Source organism: Mesocricetus auratus, unplaced genomic scaffold (genome assembly GCF_017639785.1).
Source record: "Mesocricetus auratus isolate SY011 unplaced genomic scaffold, BCM_Maur_2.0 Super-Scaffold_100006, whole genome shotgun sequence".
NCBI lineage: Eukaryota > Metazoa > Chordata > Mammalia > Rodentia > Cricetidae > Mesocricetus > Mesocricetus auratus.
The window spans coordinates 63953240-63970776 of NW_024429190.1; the positions used below are offsets into that span (position 1 = coordinate 63953240).

Sequence of the window (17537 nt, forward strand, 5' to 3'; positions counted from 1 at the left end):
TCTCCCTAGTAAAGCAAACTGTAGAATTCTTTTAGAAAGAGAAGGTTCTAACAAGAAAGCACCATGTAATTTTTCTGATGCTGGTGTGGAGATTGAGTGGGCCCCTTTTCACTAACACACAAAAAGTAATATGCCTCACAAAGACACCAATATACAAGAATAGACACGACTTACAGAGCCACACATTGGGTTAAAATGTCTTGTTTATGGGGATGGAGAGATGACTCCACAGTTAGGGACACTGGCTATTCTTTGTATAGAGGACCCCCGTTCCATTTCCGGTAGCCACAAGGTGGCTCACAAATCCCCTGAATTCCTGTTTCATGGGATCTGGCACCCTCTTCTGGCCTCTCTGGGCACCAAGCATGCTCATAAAATAATAATGCTCATAAAATAAGAAACACTCATGCACATAAAATAATAATTTAAAAAATTAAAATATGGTGTTCTGCTTAGTAATGATGTTCTGATAAACTTGGTTTGTCAGCAAGATGAACCTTCATTGAACTACAGATGGCTTCTCTTAAATGTGGATTCAGCCTGAAAATTCTTAGTCATGTTTATCAATTAGAGGCAGAGTTAGCAATGCTAATTACACATAAAATACTTCAGGCTGATATTTTCATACATGTATATAATGTTTTGATATTCATTTCTTTTACTTCCTCTTGTCTCTCTCCCACTCTCACCAATCCCTTTCTCTTTAAAAACAGTCCTCCTTGTACCTTCCTGTCTTTTTATTTATTTTTTGATGACCCAATGAGTTTCATTCTGGTTGGTGGCAGGAACATGGGTGACTGTTTAGAGCAGCATGGGCACCTTACCAGTGGCTATACCACCAAAGAAAATGTTTCTCTCATCCCATCAAGTGATGGCTGAAATAAATCCTCACGGAAGGGAAAAGGCCCTATTCTATGACAGCATGTTAATGGGTTCACACTTACCTAGAAACTCCAGCTGAAGTTAGGTGGAGTGTAAGTCTAATGATCAATAATAGCAATAAAGGTGGCACCCTGCCAGTCAGCAAGGTGAGGAGGCTGCAGGGAAAATACTGGCTACAACAAAACTACTAAACACATTTCACTCCATACCATGGAAAACCTTCCAAATAATTAAGTAACAAATAGGCTTTTGTATAATGAGGCATAACTTAGTTTTGTGGTGAGGCTGAAGAGTCATGTGTCATATATGTTCTGAAAGAAGCAGTCCATGATCATCTCTTCATAATTTTCTGTATCTTCCTCACTTTGTTTTTGCTTGGCCTTACCTTGTATGTGGAAGTAGCAGCAACTAAGGAAAATAATTAAGATGATAATGTAGCTTTGAAATCTATAGAATACATGTTACGCTATAAAGTACACATACATTTTAAATGTTGAGGTATGTGTATTACACTTTCTCGTATACATCACTTTTAACCTCTTTTCTATTTTATTTTTATTTTAAATGCATGGGGGTTTTGTCTGTCTGGGTACCATTTATGTGCCTAGTGCCCATGGAGGCCAGAAGAAGGCATCAGATTCCGTGGATCTGGAGTTACAGATAGCTGTGAGCCACCATGTGGGTTCTGGGAATCAAACCAAGTCCTCTGAATGAGCAGCCGTGTTCTTAACCTTTGAGCCATCTCTCTAGCCCTCCCTCTTAACCTCTTAAATCTTATACTTTCATTTGCTGTCACTGTTATAATCCATATGGGCATTTTGGATATATGTACAATAGAGTTGTATAGAACACAAATCTATGAATTGTAGAATACATAACAATGAATTTATGCTCTTGTTTCTACTTTAGATGGATCTGCTGTTCTATAGTTTAAGACAGAGTTAACATTAACATAAGTTGTAATCTCTTACTAGATGTAAGATGGAGAGACTGGGTATCTTCTACCTGAGAGGAACTAAATAAGTTAAAGAGGTGGTAGGGACCATCAGACCCATGAATTATGGCGCTCAGGGTTTTCTAGAACAGTGGTTCTTAACCTATGGGTCTCAACCTCTTTGGGTGTCAAATGACCCTTTCACAAAGTTTGTATATCAGAAATCCCAGGTATCAGATATTTACATTACAATTCATAACAGTAGCAAAATTTACAGTTATGAAGTAGCAGTGAAATTATTTTGTGGTTGTTTAGCTCCAACCTGAGGAACTAAAGGGTCACAGTATTAGATGGTAGAGAAACAACCACTGGCCTAGAGAATCTTTATGAGTCCAACTGTGTAATATCAGAGAGATTAGAAGGCTGTCAGATGAAATGACAGGAAGGATTTTAATCTTCCATATGGTTGGTTATTTCCCAAAAGAATACATGGTGTTTATATGACTGGTTTTTAAGATTCACTTTATAATTATGAAACGTAACTGTAAGCAATATCAACAGACCACTAATTTTGCATGCTCTTCATAGTATTTTACAAATACAAATAAGACATTAAAGCAAATGAAAAAGAGCACCAATCTTTATGGGAAGATACTGAGATAATCAATTGGGAATGAGGCTTGTGACTTTTCAATTTCATAAAACATTTCCAAGCTTCTCCCCAGCATAGTTTTCCAAGTTAGGCACCCTTCCACATCAATGAGAATTCCTGTATCCCTCAATAGTTATCTCTCTCATCACAACTCAAACACTTAGTAAGTCTTTAACACACAAAAATAGTAAGATGCGCCAGGCAGTGGAGGTGCAGGCCTTTAATCCCAGCACTCAGGAGGTAGAGGTAGATGGATCTCAGTGAGTTCGAGGCCAGCCTGGTCTACGAGCAAATGATAGGTCAGCCAGGGCTGCACACAGAGAACCCCATCTCAAAAAAACAAAAAACAGCAATCTGGACAGATAGTTAGGAGATGGATGAATGAGTGAATAAAAGAAATGAAAGGTGTTTTTAAAACCATAGGGACAACCTTAAACATATGTCCAATATCAGCTACTATTTGTGATGTGTGGATAAAAGGTCATAATTATGCAAAGATGAGCTCAGAGTATCTGAATCTACTACACAAAATGAGAAGAAGCTGGGAATGGTTGGATTCTAGTGCAACAAGGCAGCAAGGGAAATTGGTGCTACTATGTAACATTCTAAACAGTGAGAACCCTGACTCTGAAGGCAAGACACCAGTTTCTGAAGATAAGTAACTCTGAGGCAGAGACCTTGTAGGAACTATTGGCTTCTACAGGGAGAAAGACCACACAATGTACAGTACTTTAAGGGTGATGGACATTGAGTAGACACTAAAGCGACTTCTCAGACTCTGGCTCTGTCAGACGGAGCCACTGACTTCAAATCGCAGCTGCGGACTCTCAGTTTCTAGCTGTAGATCATGATCCGTGGTGACACTGTTAAAAAGACTACTTTCCCATCGATGTTGATTTTACCCTCACCATCTCCTCCCTCTTGGCCATCATTTGAATTACATTCTTTTTTTCTGTTTAGTGTTCCTATTGGATTACTCTGTGGGTTGCTCCCGGTTCTCATACTTTTATGAAATTGTGACTTCCCAACTTTAGTTCTTTCATTAGTGCCAATGCTGCCGGCTCATCTGCTGGTATTGACTACTGTTCTCCTGCACACGCTATCATCTGCCTGATACTACTATACGACCTTCCTCATATTACTCACTTTAGGAAGGGCTTTCTTCTGAAACAGTGGGAGGAGTGTGAAACCAAATGATGATTCAATGAGAGAGCATAAGAATTACCGCATTGCGGGATTAGAAACCTGGTTTTAGAGCCAATGAAATGGTTCAGTGGGGACGGAAAACTTCTTGTCACACAAGCCAAGTGAACGGAGTCATGGGGCGGAAGGAAAGAACAGACTTCCACAAAGTTGTCCTCTGACCTCCATACATGTGCTGTAGCTTCATTGTCTGCCACAATGATAAGTATACAAATATAAACAAGTAAAAATATAGGTTGAGTTTGAGAAAAAATCTAGTTCTGATTCAACATTTTGACCAAGCTTTAGATCTATACATTCCAAATGTGTAGCTGTATAGTATTATGAAGTTTCTGCATGAAAGCCTATATAAATCATGAAGCATTATAATGACAGCACAATGTGAATGACAGTAGTGTCTCCATTTTTCCATCTTTGCTTTATGTCTCCCATAATAAAATAACACACTGTCATTTCTTTGGAATCTACTAGACTCCTACACAATGAAGACATAGGGTATTTTTTTCTCTAGTTAGTTAATATTAATTCTTTTAACTGTCATTCATTTTCACTTTGTCTATGCTTCTTTCATCTTTTCGCATATTCCAAATGAATAAGGGTAATTTAGACAATACACAAAAAGAATTGTGGAAACACTAGAAAAATGAAAATAACTTTTAGTTTGTTATCACTACAGTCTGTGTTCTTATATAGCTTCAATGGTTTAGTAGATAGCCCTGAAAAGACCACTACCTTTGCCAAACTAACTGCTGTCCCTGGAATCTGGAGGAGGCGGTGGTTACCTTATTCATTTCTGGGGATTATTAAGGAGGATTAACAGGCAAAGCCAAGTGAGGATAATAACAACCAAGTCATAAGTGAGCCAGGGTTGTTTCATTATACTTTTAAAGGCAGAGGATAACTGAGTATTGTTTAAACCAATGGAAAAATGTCCTTTCCTAATAAATCTGTCACAGCTAGAAGTTAGGAGAGTAGTTCATTCCTGACTGCAAAAAGAAATCAGCAGAGCTGGAGACATGGCTCAGTGGTTAAGAACACTAGCTGATCTTCCAGAGTTCCTGTGTTCAATTTCCACCAACCACATAATGGGTCCCTACCATCTGTAATGAGATCTGGTGCCCTCTTCTGGCCTGTAGGGATACATGCAGACAAAACACTGTATACATAATAAATAATTTTTTAAAAAGGCAACCTCTCATGCCTGTCTTCTTGCTCTAAACTGACTGATTTATTATTTCTTGAGTATTAAAATTATTTAATATACCTTCTTATTGTCCCTGGAAAAGAACCAATAATTTTTATCTTGACTTTTTTTTTTCAAAAAGCTATATAGAAATATTTCTTAACAGAATGATTGCCAAATGGCCCTGACACACCCACCTGTGGATATGCAAGCTTTCATTAAGCATGACACATGCTGAGTGACATGAAAACACTGTGACAAAATGCCTGGTGTGTGGCTGTCAGAAGCCCAGTGTAGCACGTATGCACCTAAAACTGTGACGAAAAGTATTATAGAACTATCTACTTCTCCACACCAACTGAAAACAGACCACAAACTAGTTTCCTTTGTATCACACAGCCGAGACCTGTAATCAGAGAGCTACATCACAGTATATTATGCATTAAAAATATTTGGTGAACGAGCAATTCATGATTTTCCTTTGATTAGCATACGATCTGGATGCCCTTCTGCTGTTGCTCTGACATAAAGTACATAGTAAAAGGGAATACCTGCTTTCTGTGAAGCTTGTATGTTACTCTTTCTTAAAGAAGGTATTGAGATGTTTGAGGAGAAATCCTTCCATAGTTTCTTTAAAATAAGACAAAACAGAAGTAAGTATAAAATACAGCCAGTGGTCAAGTAAGAAATTAAATAATCAACAGAATTTGGAATACACTTCTTCTTTGGCTTTCTGATCTCAGAATTAATTATAGGTTTTCTTTTACATTCTTTGATAAGTTTTTGCATTTTTACTATGACAAGTGATTTGTGCTGGCTAATATTGATTGAAAATTTCACAAGATTTAGAATCACATAGGAGACAAGATTCTGGGTGCGTCTGTGACAGAGGAATTGTCTTGGATTCATTGAAGTGTAAAGATCCATTCTAACTGTGTGCTGCACCATCGCATTGTCTAGAGCTCCCAATTAAAAAACAAAAACAGCTGGATACCAGCAGTCATTGCTAACTGCTTCTAATGAAAGATGCATGTGATCAGTCCCCTGGGGTTCCTGCCACATAACTCTCCACTATGATGAACTATACCCTAAAACTATGAACTTTCCTTCATTCGATTACTTTTCTGTGGCATTGTGTTGCAGCAACAGGAAAAATAACTAAAATATCGTAGAAGATTCGGGGTGAGGGTGGTTGTCAATTGGAGGTAGTTCCTTGGTTAGGGGTGCCTTGAACTTGTGCAGGCACTGTGAATGCTTCCACAGGCTCTGTGAGTTCATATGTATCAGTTCTGTGTCACCACTACATGATGATAATGGACTAAACCTCTGAAACCGTAAGGTGCCACCACAATTAAATGTTTTCCTTTATAAGAGTTGCCATAGTCATGGTGTCTCTTCATAAAAACAGAAACCCTAAGACAGAAGTTGTTACCTGGGACTGGGATACTGCTGTGGCAGTCCTGGCCATGTTTTTGTTTGGAGGAATTTGAACTTTGGTACTTTGGGCTGGGAAATCAGTGGAGTGCTTTAAGCACTGCCTTATAGCCCATACAAATTGGAGCATGGAAGACAGAGGCACTAAGAGTTATTCGAACTGTCCAGGGCTGGATCAAGAGGTTTCAGAGAAGAAAACTTTCAGTATGTTGCCTAGATATTGTTCTTGTGATATTTTGGTGAAGAATGTGGCTGCTTTTTGCCCTTATCCGGAATCTGCCTGATGCTCAAATTTTGGATTAATTCCATTGGCAGAGGGAATCTCAAAACAGCCTAGTATTGTCTCTAATGTATGGTTATTAGTGATAACTTTAACGAAGATATATAATGAAAAGGAGCAAGCTGAGCAAATAAAAATACAAAATGTACAGATTGCGAAAAGGGGCACCGAGATGTGGAAAAGAGCTAAATCTTATGTTCAAGGAGATACATGGATTAAGAAATAGAATAAAGGGAATGGTGACCTCGGGACTACATTCCACCCAGCTGAGTTTTTAGTTTGTGAAAAGGAACTAAAGAAAAGCTTAAAACCAGCTGTGGTGGTGGGCACCTTTAATCCTAACACTGAGAAGGCAGAGGCTGGCAGATCTCTGAGTTTAAGGTCAATCTGGTCTACAGAAAATTTTCAGGACAGTCTGACTTAGACAGTGAAGGACAGAATGCTGGTAAAGATGTAGTTAAACAAGGGAGAGACCCATGTTCCATCACTAACAGACTTTAATTTTATTTTCAGTTTTTCAAATGAAAATTCTTTGCTTTTTCTCTAATTTACTGTATTGTGTTCTTTATGAAAATCTCCGAAGCAAATGGCAAACTTCTTTAAAGTTCCCCAAGGCAGTTTTCAAGACTGGAGCTACATGAAGGACTAGGCAATTAGAGGGGCTGTCTTAAGTCATGGGGACCGTGCTGAGCAGAAGCCCCAGGGACAGCTTGCTGACTGCTGCTCCTGAGATGTGTGTCTCTGTGGGTACCACCATGTGATACTCCTTTTATGTGATCTGTTCAGGGTGTTGCATGCTTTGTTAGGTCAGTGTGTTTGATAAAGTCACAGATAGGTCTGTTTCATTTGTTTTCTGTTTTAGATATGTCTATGTTTCCAATCCACATCAAATAGCCTATAGGGAGTGATTTATTGTAGTCAGGAATGAGTTATTTACCAGGCCCAGACTTACTGTCTACGATGGTCAGGTGATGGCTGCTAACTTCACAAACCAAACAATGCATCAATCTTTCTCCTTCCTTGGTACTTGCTCTCAAAATAGAGTCACATTGGAAAAGCCAGTGTTCATACAATGTTGCAACTTCAGGCAGAACAATAATAGAGACACTCGGGAAGACACACTGGAAAAGCCCTTGTTCCATACAATGCTGTAACTTCAGGCCGAAGAGCAGTAACAGAGTAGGGCAATGTCGAATTTCAAAACTTTCCAGGCATGCTTCCACACTATCTCAAAATCAAAACAAAAAGTCAATGTGCAATTAGTGACAGTGGCCACCCACATGAATTATCTAGGAATCTGCTTAAAATAATCTCCCTTAAAGAAGTAGTTGAGAAATCACTGTGGGCTGTGTGTGTAGTTATTTTTTAATCCTCAAGAAAAAAGAAAAGAAACAGTTGCAATGTACACATGTATAATTTGGAATTTTAACTCTAACTTTTCTATATTAAAACTTTCTGGGGGGCTGGAGAGATGGCTCGGCGGGTAATTTCTTAAGTTCTACTGTGGCATAGAACTCCCAAACTTTTTTCTCCTCAATATTTACAATTTCTTTCTTCATTCTACATTGCAGTTTCTGTTAACTACTATTATTTTCTTGATTAGTTTGAGGAAACTTTTACAGTCCATGTCAGTGAGATTATGCAGTGTTTGTGTCTAAATTGTCTTATATCAGAGTTAATAATTAGCCAGTATACATGATAATATCAATTATTAAAACACAGGTATAATCCCATATCCATAATAAATAGAAGCTACCTTGAGTCTCTCTCTCATGTCTTCCTAGTATCCCTGCCTAACAGGGATATATCCATCATGCAGACATGAAGGGCACAACATTCTGGAGCAGTTTCAGCACTTTGGTAGTACATGCTTGATTGGTCAGTGTCCACACTATCAACAATTAGATATACTATTTTATATCTCACTACTGAGGATAAGAAACAGCACATACATACATAATTTGTGAATAACTCTATGGATTTGGTGGCTGGAGAAATGACTCAGCAGTTAAGAACATATACTACTCTTCCAGAGGACCCAAATTTGATTCCCAGTCTTGCCTTGGATTCAGGTCCTGAGACAGGAAAGGAGCACCAGTGTAAGGAAAACTTCTGACCACCAAGTAGAATGCACTGAAGTGGCCCCGAATAGCTCAGACTGTCTCTGTTTATACTTGAACAGAGATTTTTTTTCCGGAACTGGAGAAATGGTTCGGTTAAGAGCACTGGCTGCTCTCACAGACGACCTGGGTTCAATTGGCAGCTCACAACTGTCTGTAACTCCAGTTCCAGGGGATCCACTCTCACATGGACATACATGCAGGTAAAGCAACAATACACATAAAGTAAAAACAAGTAAATCCTTTTTTAAAAAGCACCCAGGTAGTGGTGGTGCTCGCCTTTAATCCCAGCACTCAGGAGGCAGAGGCAGGTAGATCTCTGTGAGTTCGAGGTTAGCCTGGTCAACAGAGCCAAGTTCAGAACAGGCTCCCAAGCAATACAGAGAAAATACTGTCTCAGAAAACAGAAACAACAACAACAAAAAATCAAAAACAAACAAACAGGTTTAAATGAACAGCTTTATTATTGGCTTGGTCAGTCAAGTAGTATTGCATACAAGCACTCTGTAGCCAGATGTCAATCAGAATATGATTGTGGTTAGCAGACAGTCAATCCTACCATAGGGAATAGGTTCCAAAGAGCCAGCTCATGCATCAGGAGCAGGTTCTGGTCCCACTGCTAGGGGCCCCACAAACAGACCAAGCTACACAACTATCACCTGCATGCAGAAGGCCTACGTGGGTTCCATGCAGGCTCCCTAGCTGTAGGTTCAGAGTCCCTGAGCTCCCACAGCTCAGGTCAGCTCCTGAGACTATTTTTAAGGGCTTACTTTCAGTTAGTCTCTCTTGCCACTAGGTGGTGAACCTAGTCTCTAAACATAGCTGGTCAAGCATAATGTTCATGAGCAAGGTTTTGTCTTAATCTGTCAAAATATTAATATTCCAGCTTCAATAGTGACTATAGAACAAGTTTATTTCCCTGAAAGTTATTAAATATGAGTAATGAACAAAATAATCCTGTCCTATGCCAACTTTAATTCTCCTTGTATGAACTTGGGATGGAAAGGAGAGGTTTTTAGCTCCAGAAAAAGTAGTAGTTAATAATAAAGCTCCCATCATTTCAAGCTGAGTGATTTACGTTCTTCTTGCTAGGAGACACAGATTCAGTAATTGTGTTCCTTGCAGCCTGAGGTTGCCATGGAGCCTTAACTGGCCTCATTTAATCAGGAAAGGGCACTTAACTTGCTGGCAGATTCCATAGGTGGAATGACAGTGCTGGGTATTTAGACCTGTTGTCCTTTCCTGGGTGAGAGAGCTGGCCAATCACAATGTCCCTCCTTCCACTGCTCTTGCTGTGAGCTAGACATAGCACAGACCCAGGATTAGGACATCACTCAATGCCATAAAACTATACTGTTACATAGTCATTTGCATCTCCATTTAACTGTTGCATTATTAGCAAGCATATAATGCCCCATATTTAAGTTTAATTTGAGGAACATTTCAAGGTAGAAAGTTTCCTTTTTATTTGCTTGAAAAAACTAAAAAGAAACACTACCTGTGAACTCAAGGCTACACCAAGGGGTCTCCAAATCTTCGAACTGTCCTACTAAACTAATAATGGTACACTTGAATGAAACGAACCTGCTGTTTTCTACCATATCAGATAACCTACGAACAAATTGCTAAGAAATACCAGAGAAATAGGCAGGAGCAGAAGATGTGGCTCAGCTGGTAGAGGACTTGGATGGCATTCACAAAGCCCTGGGCTCTTTCCCAGAACTACATACATCAGGGGTGGTAATACAACCCCTATTTGGGGGTAGAGGCAGGAGGATCAGGAGTTCATGGGATGGATCCTTGGCTGCATAGCAAGCTAGAAGACAGCCTGGGCTGCACTGTCTCCAAAACATAATAAAACAAACAAACAAAAACAAAAAAAAACTCCTTAGCTTTAGTAATAAAAAAAAAAGCTGGGCTTAGTGCTATCTATGCATATAATCCCATACTTGGGAGGCAGAAGCAGGTGGATCTCTGTCAGTTTGAGGCCAGCATGGTCTACAGAATGAGTTCTAGAACAGCCAGGGCTACATAGAGAGACTGTGGGGAGAAAGGGTGAGAAATGGGAGGCAGAGGAGAGAGAAAAATGGGCAGGCTTAAGATTTAGTCATTGATCGATCACTGGTGGTAAGAATTAAAATGTTCACCTGACTAGCAAAAGAAACTCAAAATTTTATTTTACTTTATATATCTGCTAGTGGAGGGGAGTGGCTGTGTGCGACCACACAAATGGAGGTCAAAGGGCAGCCTGACCTTTCCTTCTACCACGTTCTCCTTCCAGCATGTGGGTTCTACAGAACCATCTCAGGTGGTCAGGGTTGGTGGCAAGTGTCTTCACAGCTGAGCCATCTCACAGGCCTCTCAAAGCTCTTGCTTTCTTTTTGCTTGTTTTGTTTTGTTTTCCTTTGGTTTTTCAAGACAGGGTGTAGCCCTAGCTGTCCTGGAACTCACTCTGTAGACCTAGCTGGCCTTGAAATCACAGAGATCTGCCTACCTCTGTCTCCCAAGTGCTGGGACTAAGTCGTGCGCACCACCTGGCTTCACAGTTTTTTAAAAATACTATTCTCCCTTCTGAAAGTCCTAACAACTGTATTAATCATGACTGACAGTATGGAAAAGGGTGGATGGATGGAACATAAACCTAAAGGTGTTTCAAGAAGACAATCTTGCAATTGTTACAAAAAAAGATAACTTGAAATGTTTCATTCAAGAATCTATTGTATTATGACACAGAAATGTACAGAATCCTGAAACTCTAGAATTCAAATAATGGCTAGATGACATAACATGTTGCTTTGTTTTTAATACAACCAACTTTTATCAGGGTTTAAGACTGATTGATTGATTTGAAAGAGTCTGATTTTATAAACCCAGATGCCCTTTAATTTTCAGCAATTCTGCAGGATGAGTCTCCTCAGAGCTGGAATTACAGGAAGGAGTCAACACATCCGGTTTACAACCCACTTTGTTTTCCTGGCTTTGGAAAGTGTAAAGTTAAAAACTACATTTCCCAGATGCCTTCACCAAGCAGATGCCCCAGCCTGCCCTATTTGATGTTGTGAAGCTAGGTTCTAATTGCTTTGTCATGTACAATAATGTACATTACACTCCAGTTGGATGGTTTGCCTGGGCAGTTGAGGCTGTAATTCTTGGACCACCCACTATGATTCTAGGAAGCAGAGGTTCTGTGTAGAAGATTATACAGCATCTGGGACAATTCCAAATAATTTGTCTACATATACTATACACTATGGCTTACCAGTTCAAAAGTCATACTATAGAATGATTAGTGAGTGATACAGAGTATACTCCCAAGTTTGTTTTGAGACAGGATTTCTCTGTTGTAGCCCTAGCTGGAACTCATTCTGTAGGCCAGGCTAGCCTTGAACTCAAAGATCTGAGTGTCTCTGCCTCCGAGTGCTAGAATTAAAGGCATGCACCACTACTACCGGAATAACACTCCACGTTTGAATTGACTCAGTTATTAATTTAATGATTTATAATGTAGCAAGCACAATTTATGCTGCAACTATTTTCTTCTCAAGGAGCCTGAAACTTCTGGTGCAAAAACAGTAGCTCAGAATGATTAAAAATAATTTTCACCTTGGCTTAACCATGATTCTGTGTTTATATTGCCCAATTTTTCTCCAAAGCAATTGCTTTTGTGTGCTTTCAAAGGCAACCAAGAATGGCTCAAACCTTTCACATACATATTAAGTCCTACATTCTTCATGGTTTTAATTGTTCCACCTATTTGGGAGAGGGAAATGGATGACTTAGATTTTTTTCTCTTGGAACAATTGAGTGACCTCCTAGCACTCAGAATTGATTGTAAAAGAGGCAATAGTCTTGTACCACTGGGTTACTAGGTAGAAGGTGTCTTTTGTTATGTTTTATGCTCCTTTCTTCCTCTTCTTCCTCCTCCTATTACACAAGGCTAAGGAATTGATCACAGCTATTTGCAGATACCTTTGTGAAAAAGAGCATGCAATGAATATCAAAGAAAGGTAAGGTCAGAGCTATCTGAAGAGGCCCATGGTGGAAGAGGCTTGGCCCTTGCAGAAGCAATGGGGAGAGGCCAGAGTACCTAAATCTGCCCAACGCCCAGTATTATCAGTGGTGCTCCCTCGGATGGTGTCAACATCTGCAAGGAACCCTCGACCCACCCCCACACCACCCTCGTACCTCTTCCAGAGTCTAGTTCTTTAAGAAGGGAAGTGTAAGATTCTCAATGCCAGTGGTGTGCTGTTGGTCACAGAAGAGAGCTCCAGCAGTTTGTTACGCCACTGAAAGTTCTAGAAGCAAGCAGAAACACAAGAAAGCCCCCGAACAAAAGAAGGACAAAGACAGAAGAACAGATTTAGAAGAGCAGGACAAGAATAGGGAGGAAGATAATGAAGATGAAAAAAGACTGGCAGAGGCATGCCAGAATGAAGAATAGGAAGAAGACAATGCAATCTTGAGAATGGACAGACAAGATCAATAGAAGTGACCACCCTGAGACGTGTTTATTGAAGCCGTTCCCTGCAAGGCAGAGTCCTCTTAAGTTCAGGTGCCTGAGATCAAAATAAAACCTGACCAGAATGGTCAAGACCAGCCCTTCCCAGACTCAGAGCATCTGGAGGACAGAATCAGTCTTCGGGTTATAACTTTTTAGTATGAGGGATTCTAAATGGCTGATCAGTTTCATAACAATAGTTAATTATTAACAATAGTTAAGTATATGGCTAGCATTTTTGAGCTGCTCCCCTCGCCTCCAAAGAAAGTAATAACTTCTGTGGTTCCTGCTGTGTCAGAGGCAGTAAAAGCTGGAAGGGGAGTATTGATCACAGTCACCCTGTTTATTTGTACGGTATTTGGTAATGTGTATTAATGGTCAAAATGGGTGTACTTTAGGAAATGACTAATGAGCTGTGGGAGAATACTGAAATCTTTTCATTGGATGGTAGCATTACTTGTCTGTTTTTTTGTTTTGTTTTGTTTTTTAGAATTAATTAGCTTATAACCCTTCTTTATTGTCTGTAGGTGTTCAGTCTGCTGGGATGGCTGAACTCCTGTGACGTACACTTTAAAATTCTCAGTGGTTACTAGAATTTGTCAAACAAATGTGCCAATAGCTTAAACACAGGTGGCTTAATCTTAAAGGTAAATGCCACTGTAGGAGTTAGTGCCACCTCCTGGGGGTATAAAATCCCATCCTTTCTCTTCTTGTCTGCCATTGCCCAGACTGTGGCTGCTGCTTTTCCTGAACTCACAAGTTTCACACTTCTCCTAGACAAAGCCTTCTCCCTCTCCCTCTCTCTTCTGCCGCTGCTTATGATCCCTGCTTTCTCCTCCTTTTACTTCTTTTGTCTTCCATTCCAGGAACTTTGATAACCTAGTGATATCCTGACGTGCAAGTTCCTCTGCAGCCCCTGCTTTATCAGTGGCAGGGGCAACACTATATCCTACCTTTTCCTATATTAGTTTTCCCACTAAACTAACCTCTATCACAACTGCTTACTATATGTGTTAGAAACCCTTAATCATCAAAATTGTATTTAAACTAACACTATTATTGCATAAAATCATTACTTCAGTTAAACAGCACAGCTTAAGAGGAAATCATCTTAAAAATAATCCATAGGTAAAAACGCCCCGTAGAACGGGATATTTCCATGAGCTAATTATACTACATGTAGGCAGTGGGCTCCCCCCACACCCATTCACACCATGCCAGATACCAGAGAAAAATGGCAGTAGCAAACATGTAAAGGCACAGCAGTAGCAAGAGGCATTCTGGGGCTGTGGTCCTCAGGACCTATCAGTGCCTTGCTTCCTGGTGAACAGATCTCCTGAAGCTCAGTTGCTACCTGGGGTTCCTCTGACATGGCCCCTGGCACTTGGCTTTATCATTTCTCTCGTATTGTAGATGGGGTAATTTAAGATAAGAAAAGCTGGTTAGAAACAAGTCAAACTAAGGCCAGGCACTCATAACTAAGAATCTGAGCTGGGTGGCGACCCCTTCCAAAGACCTAAAGAGCAAAGACCAAAAGAGTAAAACAAAGCACAACAGGGGACAAGTGTTCAAAAAAGGAGCCTATAGAGGACATTTCACATCCAAATAAATCATAGCCTTTGTATCTGGCCGGTGAAAGCTCATTTACCTGTATGACTGTGTGTGTAGGACGTGATTCTCAGCTTTTATTGCTTACTCTGTCTGGCAAGGAGGGGGCAAGAGAATCTGCTTAGTCTCAGGGACTTCATGAAGCTATTTCTAGTTCTTGACTTTCCTGCTTAAGGAGTGCCCCTGCAGGATGGCAAGTTTCAATCTCAGAGGAAACTGGTATACAGCACCTCCAAGACACACCGAAGTGTGCCTCACCAATCTTCTAGATAATTCTGAGGCTAGTCAAATTAACAATGCAATCAGTCACCACAGATTGATGCAGTTATACCAGGAGGCACCAAGCATCTGGTTGTCTTTCTACTGTTGTTATTATAACAACTATTGCTTTTTTTTTTTTAAGATAGGGTTTCCCTGTTGTAGTCCTGGCTACCCTGGAATTCATTATGTAAATCAGGCTGAGCTCAGAGATCTGTCTGTCTCTGCCTCCTGAGTGCTGGGATTAAAGGTGTGTACTGCTTCACCCAGTTTATTTTAATTACTATATTACTACCTGTAGCTAGTTGCATTATATGTTTATTTCCTTAAAGATTGTAAAATGGTGATGGCTTAGCTTTCTGGTGCTTTCACTATGGGACGTTTGCTTTACCAACTACTCATTTGGTATCACTGATACACAATTTGATTTGGGAAGTCTAGATAAATGATCATTTCTATAAATGTGTTATGAACCACAGCATGGTTGCACATGCCCAGCACTTGTGATATAGAGGCAGGAAGATCATAGGACCCAGGACACTCAAGTATACACTTTTTGAGAAAGGTACTTTCTCAAACAACAAAGCAAAATGTGGTAAAAAAAAAAAATGGCTGGCTATTTTCCTACCACCATCCAAAGGGTTTTATGAACTGCTTGAACTACAATGATTTTATGGTTTGAAGCATATTTTATATCTTTCAACTAATACAACTTTTGTCTTTACAGCTGCTCAAAACATTCTGAGTTGGCAACCCAAGTCCTTAGCTTTCTGGTATGAGTAAATGTTCTACACTATACTCTGGTTTCTCTTCATATAAATCTTTTGCCTTTTAAATGTTCTATGGTACTATACATTTGCCTTTCCTTAAATACTGACACTTTCTTCAGACTTAGGGCAATACAAACCAACTATGACTGTTTTCCTACGAATCCACATATTCAATAGGTATTTGGTAGTGAAATTGGACAGGGCTACACCAAGTGAGGAGTGGTGAAGACAAACTTTAGAGAGAAATGCACTCTGATCTGATGGAAGGCTTCTTTGAAAGACCCCAGTAAGCACAAACACACATTCTCTCACACACTTGTGTTAGGAATGGGTAAAGTGTTAAGGTTAGCAAGAATGAATATCACGAATGTTTCAGAAACTAGAGATTGTCATCTTGCAAGTGTAGACTTATTTTAACATTTTATAGGAGTGGCTCTTCAGAATCCCCAAGGTGTTTTCACTTCCTATATTCCAATAGGCCCACGCCAAATTAAGTTCCCTGAAGATCTTGTATTACTGGTACTTCTGTTATCCCTTTTTGTTGTTGTTCTTTTGTTTTTCTAGACAGGGTTTCTTTCCCTGGCTGTCCTGGATCTCACTCTGTAGATCAGTCTGGTCTTGAACTCAGAGATCCACCTGCCTCTGCCCAAGTGCTGGGATTAAAGGTTTACACCACTGCTGCTGGCCTGAGCTACTACTACTTCTAAGTTGTGACTTGTTTCTCGGACATTGTCCCAATACTTCTTGTTCATCCCCATTCCTGCTTATTGGAGTTCTCCTTGGATAGTAAAGCCTTTGTATGTGCTGTCTGGAAGACAATCATGCTTATCTACTGTTAGATTCTCTTTACTCATCTCAACTATTAGTCCTCTTCTCAACAGGAAGGCCTCTGTGCTAGCTTTGATCACTATACAGCCTTCTTTTTCTTTCACAGAGTTCATCACAATTTTCTTTTCTTCCTTTAAAAAAAATGAGACAGGGTTTCTCTGTACACTAGCTGTCCTGGAACTCACTCTATATACCAGGTTGGTCTTCAAATCAGCCTGCCTCTGCCTCCAGAGTGCTGTGATTAAAGGCACGCAACACTATCACTAGGCTTCATCACAACTTTCAAGTTGTTTTACTGAAGCCTTGGCTGCCTTACTTAGAAAATAAAGTCAGACTTCCTTTAAGGCAGAGAACAGATCCTAAACATATTCTTTTTTGTTGTTGTTGTTGTTGTTTTTTCCAGACAGGGTTTCTCTGTATTGCTTTGGAGGCTGTCCTGGAACTCTCTCTGTAGACCAGGCTGGCCTCGAACTCACAGAGATCCGCCTGCCTCTGCCTCCTGAGTTCTGGGATTAAAGGCTTGCGGCACCGATGCCCGGCCCTAAACATATTCTTAATCCCTGGGCCTAGAACAATAATTAAGGAGAAACAGTAGACACTACTGAATAAACGAATGAAAAGGACATTCCATAACAGTCTCAGATGCTGTCTCACAATCATTTAAAGCCTACCAATCGATTCACGTGGGAAACCCGCACGCCCTACGTGTAGGGAGCACCGCCGCCAAAGATCCAGACATCACCTCCCTTCTGCTCCTGCAAGGAGGAAGCTTCCCTGGACCTGCAGGCTGCACGGGGCGGGGCGACGTGCCGACGCGCCGACGCGCCGAGACCACGCCCCCCTACGCCGTCGCGCTTCCTCCGTCCTGCTCAGCGCTGTGACGTCCC

The 17537-nt window shown here is 40.4% G+C and overlaps 1 long non-coding RNA gene across 1 annotated transcript; it reads right to left on the minus strand.

Annotated features, from left to right (window-relative positions):
• Positions 1–3780: 3780 nt before the first annotated feature.
• LOC121140702 lies at positions 3781–7784 on the minus strand. The gene is made up of 3 exons (XR_005877627.1): positions 7521–7784; positions 5406–5484; positions 3781–3861 (listed from the first exon to the last, which is right to left on the minus strand). It is a non-coding gene; the product is annotated as an uncharacterized LOC121140702 (long non-coding RNA).
• Positions 7785–17537: the final 9753 nt, after the last annotated feature.